Source organism: Hibiscus syriacus, unplaced genomic scaffold (genome assembly GCF_006381635.1).
Source record: "Hibiscus syriacus cultivar Baekdansim isolate YM2019G1 unplaced genomic scaffold, ASM638163v2 tig00002237_pilon, whole genome shotgun sequence".
In the NCBI taxonomy this organism is placed as follows: Eukaryota; Viridiplantae; Streptophyta; class Magnoliopsida; order Malvales; family Malvaceae; genus Hibiscus; species Hibiscus syriacus.
In genome coordinates this window covers 19,245,783-19,258,122 of record NW_024061918.1, presented here as the reverse complement: position 1 = coordinate 19,258,122, position 12,340 = coordinate 19,245,783, and the positions used below count along the sequence as shown (strand labels likewise).

Here is a 12,340-nt window from a genome sequence, read left to right as displayed (position 1 = left end):
CCAACCAAACACAAAAAACAAAATTCCCAGTAATCCTATTCCCTGGTAATCTTTTATTCCCACTGGTAATCTTACATTTCGTGAACCAAACGCACCCTAAGAGTATCAATGGGAGGCGGTACGTGCGTGTAGGTCACGCACCAACGAGTTGGTCGAGATCTCAGCCGAACGCCCAGGACTGAATTATCTCAGGATTTTCGGCCCAACGACGACCTCAACAGAACGTGAACAGATCGGGATAACCCCGAGATCATCGGGGCCCAAACGGCCCTTCGAAGGCTATAAAAGGGAGCCTCACCTAAGCATAAAGGACATCAACAAGCAACGGGAACCACAACCAAACACAGGAGTAAACAAACGAAAAACCAAGCATCATCAAGTAACAAGCATACAAGAGACCAACTAAAAACAAAACAACATACAAATAACAAGTAGCCAAACCAAACAACCCACCCCAAATACCATCAAAAACAGAAAATGCCTTGGCCTTTTCTCATCAAAAGGAACGGGGATCGTGAAGGAACAACATCGGAGGGAAAGCGCCGAAAAATGAAGCGTTTTCATCAAAAAAGGTAAAAACCCGAAACTTCCCATTAGTTCTGCTAAGGTTTTTTTGGGGTTTGAGGGTCAGATTTAGCTTCAGGGGTTAGAAGGTGTCGAAAAAAGGCTTTTGTTTTTTTCGGCCACCGGTGGTGGTGGCCGGAGCGGCTGTCCGGGCGGTGGTGCGAGTTTGGGACGGTGGTCGACCCTTCGGCCTGTTGGTTAAGGGGAGAATGTTTGGGGAGAATTTGTTTTAGTTTGGTTTTGAAATAAAGATATTTTTGCGTTTTAGGGTATTTAAAAGGGAGGGACCACATTATAATTAGCAAATAGTTAAATTATTTATGTAGTCCCTCATATTTTGATGTGTAATTCATTTTAGTCACATATTGTAATTTTGTCTCTGAATTTTCAATTTATTCAATTTAATCCATGTTTACATTTCTTATATTTTGCAAATTGACCCCCTAACTTTTTACTTTTCTCTTGCAGCTCATTTTTAGCATCAATTTGATCCATGAATTTCAATTTATTCGAATTTAGTCCTCTAAGTTTTTATTTCATTCTATTTTCTACTTTTTTTGTTATTTAATTTAACATTTCTTTTTTCTTCATTTTAAAAATTAACATTTTTTCACTCTTTTTATTATTTATTTATTTGTTTATTTATTTTCTTTTAAATTTATTTTTTATTTTATTTTTTAATTTATTCTTTCTATTAATATGATTTTATTTATTTATTTTTAACCATTTTTTTAAACTTTTTCCCCTTTTTATTTATTTATTTTATTTTTCAATTAAACATTATTTTTTTACTTTTACAGTAGTAATTTCAATCGATCAAAGGTAAGCAATTCGAAATGAATTTTTAAATTTTAATTTTAATTTTAATTTTAGCAATTACAATAATCGACAAATTAAATGGTACCGAAAGGGCAGTTCAAGGGTGCTAATCCTTCTTTGACTATAACCGACTCTCGAATCTGACATATTTCTGGTAAAACGCAGATCAAGTAGGATGGTGTCCAATCAACCTAAGCATTGTTTTTAAAATGATCGGTGGTGACTCTAACGATGTTATTCAAGTCGAAGCCCAATTCTGGGCCCACCCGAAAGACGGTTGTGATAGCTTGACGACTACACTGGGAATAGGTATGTGAGCCAGGCTAAAGTTAATTTCCAGTTGTCTTCTTAAGTGAAAAATGTAAGTTTAAATTTTAAGTTAATTTTTTCGATCCTTATTACTTACCGTTGATTATTTTTTCAAATAAATAGTTATACTGATGTTTTTGTTGATGGTTTCAGCTTATTAAACTTTTTTTCATCTAAGGCTCTATACCCGAGCTCCGAACCCTTTTTAAGTGGGGGTGAAAAAACCCCTTCGTGAGAATTTATTCTCTGTGCGGGCCTAGCAAGTAACCTTCAGGATTCATATACCTTGTGTCTTCATGTGAATTTATTATCTGTGCAGGCATTAGGGAATGTATCATCTCGAGTTTAATTTAGTCCACATAAGCTTGTAATGGGCTTAGGACTAAGGGTTTGGCAAGCACAAGGGGGCACCGACAAGGAGAACTCGAGTACCTTCTTTAGAACCTAAATCGGGAGAATACAATGAGTTAGAGCCCACCCCAAAACTTCACTTCAAAACCTAGGTTATCTTGAGTTATTTCCTGTTTTACTTTCTGTTAAAAGCATGTAAACTAGAAAGATATGCGGTTAGGACTTGTTCAAAATTAACATGTGGGATACAGATCATGTCCGAGTAGGAATAATAAGCATGTGGGGTAGATATCATGTGGGGTAAGACTTTTTATTTTCATTATTTTTTTTATTAACCTTACCTCACTAACTCTTTTTATTTTTTCTCTTTCATTTTATTTTTATCATTTACGCCATTCAAAAGAGGTGTTGATCAACAAAAAACGTGTTTGTTAAACATAAATAATTTGCATTAATGGACAAAGGGGTTATAATATAAGAGATGAAAAACGCAGAGGTCCGACTATGGTCAGAAAAGACTTAGAAAGAAAATGAGGACAATCTGCAAGGCAACTATATGTCACATTCAATCAAGAAGATGTAGTGCCCATAATGAAGTACATCAAAAGTCAACTTTTAAAAAATGGGTTGGAAAAGGTTGCAGGGGAGATGAGAAAAACACCTGGAGAGCCCCTTAAAAGATAACAAGAACAAGATGGCAAAGCGATAGCTAGAATTGGAGGCCATTGTTGATGAATTCAAGAAACAGGCAAATGAACTTCAGATAGTTCATATCGATGGAGGGTTCCAATGGCGTTTCCGTTAGAGAACATGTTCAACAAAGGATGAAAGTTATAGATGTAGTCATTCGAGACTTCTTGGGACAAGTATAAAAAGCAACTCGTCACTTGCACGGTTTAGCCAGAGAAGCCGGAGTGGTTCGACAGGGTATTCAACCGACGACATACGAAGGCAGAAGACTAGTCAACCTGATAGAAGTTGTTCGGGGTCTAGAGGATTTAGTTAGAATGCACCTTTAGGGTTTTATCTCTTAAAAATTAACATTTTTGTCCTAATAAAGATTGTTTATAGTAACAGATACATTTTTGGATCAGTGCCTCGAAACTTCATACATCATGCATTCTTACATATTTTGCATTATTTTGCTTTCTTTTTTATTCCCCTCATTACATTCACATTAACTAACAAGAGATGTCTCATAAAAAAAGAACAAACACTGGACCCACTGAGCATTGGACACACCTTATCCTTACAATACCCATTCAAACAAAAAGGAAATGAAAGCTAAGATTGCTCAACTTGAAGAGAACATAAGTCAAAATCAAAAAAATACCTTGGATCCATCACTATGAACCATGACTCATTGGTTGACCAGATTATTTCAAGATTGTCTAGCCTGAATCAAATAAATACTCCTAGGATACGCTCGAACACCATACCCTTCTCTTGTAAGAACTGATATAGCCTTCTCCTCTCATAAGGGAATGAACAAGAGGCTTGGTATTAGGTATGCATAGGAGCGGACAACATGAGGCATCTTTTGCGTATGACATTACTATACTTTTGTTGAGGACTTTCAATGATGATTATAATCTTTGCAAATGGATTAGTCGAGTAGGTGAATCTAGTTTAGGTTAGTTTCTTGGAAATTGAACTCTAAAGATGAGATTTTCTAACTTTCAACAACACCTAGACTATAACATGTTCTTCTTGACAAGCTTAAAAAATTGGATCCGTATACCTAGAATGTAATTATATTGAGCTTGAGTTGTCCCTCTAGAGCAATTGGTTAATCACCCCGACTTTATGGATAAGATTCAGCTAGCCTAATAAAGGAAAATTACAATAAAGCTTAACATAGCTAGCCAGACAATGGAAAATTAAATCAAATTTATCTAAATAAGGAGTTTCGGTAAAGATGGACTAAGGGAGTTAAGGAACACATGTTATAGTCAATTTCACACGAGCACTCAGGAGTTTCACTTTTTATATCGATATTTCGGCACTACCTTTGTTAGAGGAGTCTACGAAGCTTGAACAAATGAAAGATTTCAGAGAACAAAAATAGAAGATCTAATAATTGATTATGCTAGTTGCGTCATTTTATCCGCATCCGATTAAAATGTCAAGCCAAGAAAAAAGGCATGTTTCAATATTCAAAATGACCGAGAAAGAAATGACATTTTGATGGTCGAAACCTCAAAAAATAAGAGGCAAACCTAAAGCCAACTCAACAATTTGGACATTTGTCAAAGAGCTACAACTCTGAAAGCATTAAAGAGCTATTGATTCTTTTGATTTTCTTTAAACTCATATTTATGATTTGATTCGATTGTAAGCCTGAATTAAGGGGCAATGTTTTACAAAATTCTTATATTCTTTTTTCCTAAAATAAAAGAAAAGAGAAAAACATTTTCAAACAGGACAGTGTCAAATGTGAAAGGTCTTTGAAGCTGGTGAGGCTCATTTTGCCTCTATTGAAGAAATGATAAACAATGCCAGAATAATGGGGCATTTAACATTCTTGAAAGCAAATAGTTCGAGTGATCAAATAGAACTTGTGACATTGTCAACAACCCGAGAAGAAAATGGGGCATGATCGATTCTAAGGACATGACCAGCAGACAAAAATAAGGCTCCATCTAGGAGATAAAACAAGAACTAATTTATGTTGCATACATCTTAGACATACTTAAGAGCATCACATTTATCATTTTTCGCATAAATAATTTTTGCAGCTTTTTGAGTCAGGTTTCAACTTCAAGACGAAAGATACTCGATTCAAAAGCACATTCAAAAATGATCGATGGTGGTTGCTTAACTCAGCGGTAGAGAGCTACACCTAAAATAACTTGATATATTGAAAGATCGACATACGTTAGAATCAACTTCAGACGAGTTCGAGAGTTAATTCAGAGCAGATCTATATTAGCTTGACCCAACGGCGAGTGGCTAGTTTCCAGTTAAATTTTTCAAGCCAGATTTCAATGACCCTCGAAGAACTTCTCACATGAGTTTCCCGTAAAGGGGAGTCATCCAAAGATCATCTCACTTGGTTCAGACCCGCTAAGGGGAACCACCTGAAGAATTATGATCGGCTTAGACCTGTGAAGGGGAGTCATCCTTCACTTAAAGGAACTGTTACCAGCATAGCTTAAGGCGAGAAGGGTTATCTGTCAACGAAAACTTTTGAGTTCGATTCAATTCAGCTCGATGATATATCAACTGCATGGTAGCAGTGAGAGACTACTTTCTAGTTGAAGTTTAAACTGAGATCTTTAAGTCAAGAATAAGACCTAGGTTAGATGCGATTTAGCAACAAGGAACTATCTTTCAGTTGAAGTTACAACATTGCTCAAGGCGAAAAGGGTTATATGTCAACAAAACCTTCAAGTTTGATTACATTCAGCTCAAGGGCATATCAAATTTTACAGCATAGCTCAAGGCGAGAATGGCTATCTGTCAACAAAAACCTTCAAGTTCGATTACATTCAGCTCAAGGGAATATAAAATTTATAGTATAGCACAAGTCGAGAAGGGCTATCTGTCAACAAAAACCTTCGAGTTCAATTACATTCAGCTCAAGGGCATATCAAATTTACAACATAGCTCAAGGCGAGAAGAGTTATCTATCAACAAAAACCTTCGAGTTCGATTACATTCAGCTCAAGGGCATATCAAATTTACAGAATAGCTCAAGGTGAGAAGGGTTATATGTCAACAAAAACCTTCGAGTTTTATTACATGCATCTCAAGGATATATCAAATTTACAGCATAGCTCAAGGCGATAAGGGCTATCTGTCAACAAAAGCTTTCGAGTTCGATTACATTCAGCTCAAGGGCATATCAAATTTACAGCATAACTCAAGGCGAGAAGGGATATCTGTTAACAAAAACCTTCGAGTTCGATTACATTCAGCTTGATGACAGCGAGGAACTACTTTCCGGTTGAAGTTTAAGCCGAGGTCTTTAAGTTAAGAAGAAGATCTAGGGAAATATCTAAGCTTAGTACAACATAACTCAAGGCGAGAAGGGTTATCTGTTAGCAAAAACTTTCGAATTCGATTCTATTCAGCTCGAAGGCCTATCAACCACATGGTAGTGTCGAGAAACTACTTTCAGGTTGAATTTTCAAACCGATGTCTTTAAACTGATAATAAGACCAAAGTAGACTACGATTTGGCAACAAGAAGCCATCTTTCGATTCAAATTCCGAACTACGATATCATTTCAAGACTGACTCGACTTCACGACGGAGGAGTCATTCACAACTCAATTTAACAGGGAGTTATTCCTAATTGCAATATCATAGTCAATTTTCAACTCCACAAGGGAGGATATTAGACTCAGGGGCTCCCTCATACCGAACGAAAATTTGTGTCATTTTATCTTTGTCATATTTTTCGTTAAACGAAAAAGGACAAAGAAGGGCAACTATAGACACCCATTTTCGTCCGGAGCTTATTTTTTGAAAATATTTTTGAAAAATATAATATATAAATTTTAGAAAACGGTTTTTTGAAAACATATAATATATATATTTTTTAAAAATCAGTTTTTGAGAATATATATTATAAGTTTTGAAAATAGTTTTCGAGAATATATATTATTTAGTTTTGAAAACATTTTTGAATATATATATATTATAGTTTTGAAAACATTTTTTGAAAATATATTATATAGTTTTGAAAACATTTTTGAAAAAATATATATAATATATAGTTTTAAAAATATTTTTGAAAATGTATATAATATAGTTTTGGAAATTTTTTGAAAATATATTATATAATTTTAAAAACATTTTTGAAAGTATATATTATATGGTTTTGAAAATAATTTCTGAAAGCATATATAATATATAGTTTTAAAAATGATTTTTATTTTTATTTTTATATTATATTATATTAATTTTATTTATTTTTTCTTTTATTAATATTTTTATTTTTTTCTGATGATATTTTTGGTCTAATGAGTCCAGGTTCGGGTCAAAGAATGAAGCCCAATCGGCATGTAAGCTTGACCCAGCAAGAAGACCCGGTGGGAGGCCCAAGCGTGCAAGCCCAGTAGAAGGGTTAGAATGTTCCAAACCCTAAGAGTATCAATGGGAGGCGACACGCGCATGTAGGCCACGCGCCAACGAGTTGGCTGAGATCTCGGCTGAACGCCCGAGACTAAACCATCCCGGGATTTTCGGCCCAACGACGACCTCAATAAAACGTGAACAGATCGGGGTAACCCCGAGATCAACGAGACCCAAACGACCCTTCGAATGCTATAAAAGGGAGCCTCACCGGAGCATAAAGGACATCAACAAGCAACGAGAACCACAACCAAACACCAGAGTAAACAAACGAAAATCCAAGCATCATAAAGTAACAAGCATACAAGAGACTAACCAAAACCAAAACAACATACAAATATCAAGTAGCCGAACCAAACAACCTACCCCAAATACCATCAAAAACAGAAAAAAACCAAGGCCTTTTCTCATTAAAAGGAACAGGGATCGTGAAGGAATGACATCGGAGGGAAAGCGCCAGAAAAGAAGTGTTTGCCTCAAAAATGGTAAAAACCCAAAACTTACCCATTAGATTTAAGACGAGTAAGGTGTTTTGGGGGGGGGGGTTTAAAGGTTGGATTTGGCTTCAGGGGGTTTGAAGGTGTCGAAAGAAGGCTTATTTTTTGGCCATCAATGATGGTGGTGGAAGTGGCGGTCTGGGCGGTGGTGCGAGTCTGGGACGGTGGCCGACCCTTCGGCCGGTTGGTTAAAAAGAGAGTGTTTAGGGAGATTTTTTTAGTTTGATTTTGAAATGAATATATTTTTGGGTTTCGAGGTATTTATAAGGGAGGGACCACATTGTAATTACCAAATAGTTAAATTATTTTCGTAGTCCCTCATATTTGATGTGTAATTCTTTTTTGTTACCTATTGCAATTTTGTCTCTGAATTTTTAATTTATTCAATTTACTCCCTATTTACACTTCTTATATTTTGCAAATTGACCCCTAACATTTTATTTTTCTCTTGCAACTCATTTTTAGCATCAATTTGATCCATGAATTTCAATTTATTTGAATTTAGTCCTTTAAGTTTTTATTTCATTCTTTTCTACTTTTTTGTTATTTAATTTAACATTTCTTTTTTCTCTTCATTTTAAAATTAACATTTTTTCACTCTTTTTATTATTTATTTGTTTATTTATTTCCTTTAATTTTTTATTTTATTTTTTAATTTATTCTTTTTGTTAATATGATTTAATTTATTTATTTATTTTTAACCCTTTTTAAAACTTTTTCCTTTTTTATTTAATTTTTTTTTTCAATTTAACATTCTTTTTTGACTTTTTCAATAGTAATTTCAATCGATCAAATGTAAGCAATTCGAATTGAATTTTTAAATTTAAATTTAAATTAAATTTTCACAATTATGACAACCGACAAATTAAATGGTATCGAAAGGGTAGTTCAAGTGTGCTAATCCTTCCTTGACTGTAACCGACTCCCGAATCTGACATATTTCTGGTAAAACGCAGATCAAGTAGTTTGGTGTCCGATCAACCTAAACGTTATTTTTAAAATGATCAGTGACGACTCTAATGATTTTATTCAAGTCAAAGCCCAATTTCAGACCTACCCGAAAGACGACAGCGGCACTATGTATTCATGAAAGTTTATATCATTTGCGTATAATTTTAAAATAAGTTCCAATGAGAACAATTTTGGAGGAACACAGATTTGATAATGAGTAGATTTATATTGATTGAGATGGAAGGGTGAGACTATATTCAATGAGATTAAAATAAATGTGTGACAAACAATAGCACCCATATGCCTTTCACATTTTTAGGATTGTCGTAACGTGATGTAATGCAATATTCTTTATATTGCTTCGAGATCAAAAGAGACCAATTGAAATGTTGTCACACGCGCCAAGGTCGTAGGTTTTGTTTTCAAAACTAAATACCAACGCTTTTTTGAAATCATCAAATAATTTTGGTGATTAAAAGAAATTCTATTATAACATCAAGAACAGAGTTAGAATAAATATTAGTGGGGCTAAAGTATTAGATCTTTTAAAATATACAATAATTTATTAGATATTTAAATTCAAAATTATGAAGATAATATTTTATTTGTCTAATATTTAAACATACAATAACCTAAATATTATTATATCAAAAAATTTGAAAACATCATATTATCCATCTTTAGTTCAGTTCTTACTTAATCAAATATTTAATACATTCTTGTATTTTTTTAATTTAAATATTTATTTTTATATGAACTCAAATAATATTAAACTAAAATTTAACGAATATATAAAATTTTTATAAGGGCCGGGCCCCTTTGGACCCAACATAGCTTCGCCTTGTTTTTGACATTTTAAATTTAAGCAACTATATTTATAGTATGTGAATGTGTTATTAATGAATAATAAAATTTATGAATAAATATAATCATAATGATCACATCAAATTATTAAAATATATGTTTTTTTCTAAATTTATAATTTTACTCAAAATATAATAAATATGCATAATTTATTGACTTACTCGCCTAATAGGGTATCGACTTTTTTTCTCGTTTTGTTGTCTTCTCTTTATTATTTCCTCAACTAGAAGAAAAGTTACATTGCTATCGAAAGATGGTCGTAGAACCCGAGGTTTCCATCGTTGAACTTTCATGGATGAAAAGTTAAGAGACATCGGGTGCTCTGATATCTTCTGAGAAGACGTCATGTGCTTCGACTGTCTTCCAATAGCACCATAAATTTTACCCCATCTCATCAAATATTTTTTCTCCTCTCTCATTTCAATCATATTTTCAACACTCAATCGGGACATTTATTTTTTTCAAATCTATAAGGAGAATATTGTTGTCTTTAGATGTGTTATATTCGAGTAATCACATTTGAATGTATGTTGTTAATCGATTAAGAAAATTTTGAATTGATACTATTAATTGAGAAAAAAAATTAAGTATAAGAGAAACAATTATTAGTTTCAATTATTAAAAATATGTTTAAAAAATATAATTATATGTATTTATATATATATATATTAAAAATCATAAATTTTTTAAAAAATATTTATGAATATTTATATATTTTATAAAAAAAATTCAAAGAATCTTAGATTTTTTATATTTATTGCTTAAATTTTTTTTAAAAAAAGTATCAAAATAAATTTTAACAATAATTAAAGGGTTGAATAAAATTTTAAATATTAAATTAACAAGACAAGTTACAATAGAGTGACCAAAGCATTAATTTTTTTGATAATTTTAGTAATTATTTTATAATCTTGAGAAGTATCATAACCAAAACGATAAGTAATATAAAGTTAAAGGATTACTTATAAAATTTAGCCTAAAGATTAACAGTTTTTTTCATTCCTAAAAAGAGAGAGCAATTTTCCTCCGGGGAAGAGCGTTTGAGGAAGCGGCGACCTCTCCTCTCTTACGGAAAATCGTTTAACGTTCACCCGAACTCAATCATTTCTTTTGATTTTCCTTTTGCGATCGGGTCCTCCTCCTCTTCCTCTTCTATGTACAAAACCAAAAAGGCAGCCGACGCTTCGGAGCCTCAACCTATTCCTTCCAGAACTCGCCCGACTCAGTCTCCTCGATCTCAACCAACTCGCTCAACTCACTCCCCTCTGACTCATTCAAGCGGCCAGAGTCATTCCCCGATTCCCTCCACTTCTAACCCCACCAGCGGCGCTTACGCCTCCTCTTCATCTTACACCAAAGCGACGTCGTCAGGGACCGGGACATCAATTTCAAGCAGCCTCCGCAATTCCCTCTCTGAAAACCCTCACATCTACCACATAAGCGAAATCCGAGCCGCCACCACCAACTTCTTAGCCAAACGCTACTCCTCATCTTCGGCCCCCCACCGCAACCTTTGGCGCTGCAACCTCCGCGGTCGTGACACTGTCGTTTTCCAGCGCAAGTTTCGCCGCAAAATTCAAACATCTAAACTCAAAGAACGATTGTCCACCATTTGTAGAAGCCATCACGTAAGCATAATTAAGCTACTCGGCGCTTCCATCTCCGGCGATCATATTTATCTTGTTTACGAGTTCGTCGAAGGATCGAATCTCGCTGTGTGCTTGAGAAACCCTAGAAATCCGAGCTTTACTGTTCTCTCGACTTGGATTTCGAGAATGCAGATCGCCACTAATCTTGCTCACGGCCTCGACTATATTCACAACAAAACCGGATTAAATCTGAGGATCGTCCATAGTCACATAAAAAGCAGCATCATTATCATGACGGAGCCTTCCTTTAATGCTAAGATTTGCCATTTTGGAACAGCACAGCTTTGAGGAGAAACAGACGAGGACGAAACGCCGAAAATTGACATCTCGAAACGTGAAACAGAAATCGAACATGTGACTGAAGAAGGTAGCGACGCGAGTTTTAGGAAATTGAAGAGATCTGACAGTGGAGAAGGAAAGTTCGAAGGCGTGATGGGTTACATGTCGCCGGAGTTCAGATCCAGCGGCGTCGCGACACAGAAATCCGATGTTTTTGCTTTCGGAGTGGTGGTTTTGGAACTATTCTCAGCGGTGGAGCCGTTAAAATACCGGTACGATGAAAAGACAGGTAATATTCAACGGATTTCTGTGATGGATACGGCGGCATAAGCTGTGGCGAATGGAAGAGAAGGGTTGAGGAGGTAGGTTGACAGGAGGTTGAACGATTCATTCCCAGTGGAGGTGGGGGAGAAGTTGATACGTCTGGGGTTGGATTGCGTACACGTGGATGCTGATAAACGGCCAGATATGGGACGCGTGGCAGGGAAAATTTCGAAGCTTTATTTGGAATCTAAAATATGGTCGGGATAATGTGAAAGTTCCTACAGGCATTTCGGTCTCATTGGCGACCAGATGAGGTGGGAAAACATGGCGGCTTTATTATTTTACACATTTTTGATGATTTTGTAGTTGAGCCGTGGCAGGGAAAATTTCGAAGCTTTATTTGGAATCTAAAATATGGTCGATATTGAAAGTTCCTACAGGCATTTCGGTCTCATTGGCGACCAGATGAGGTGGGAAAACATGGCGGCTTTATTATTTTACACATTTTTGATGATTTTGTAGTTGAGCTCAGTCATACTCGGCTTATTGATTTTGATACTACTGAAAGTTACCATTTTTTTTGAAAAATACTTTAGTTTTTTAAATGAATGAATTTATATTAATTTTAAGGGCGAAATCAACGAAATAATGCAGTCGAAGTTTTTATTTCACGAGATAATGCAGTGTTCAGATTAATTGCTCGAATGGGGTA

At 34.9% G+C, this 12,340-nt stretch overlaps 1 pseudogene; it reads left to right on the top strand.

The window, feature by feature from the left end:
* The first annotated feature begins 10,479 nt into the window (after positions 1-10,479).
* LOC120143240 lies at positions 10,480-11,952 on the top strand (annotated as a pseudogene).
* Positions 11,953-12,340: the final 388 nt, after the last annotated feature.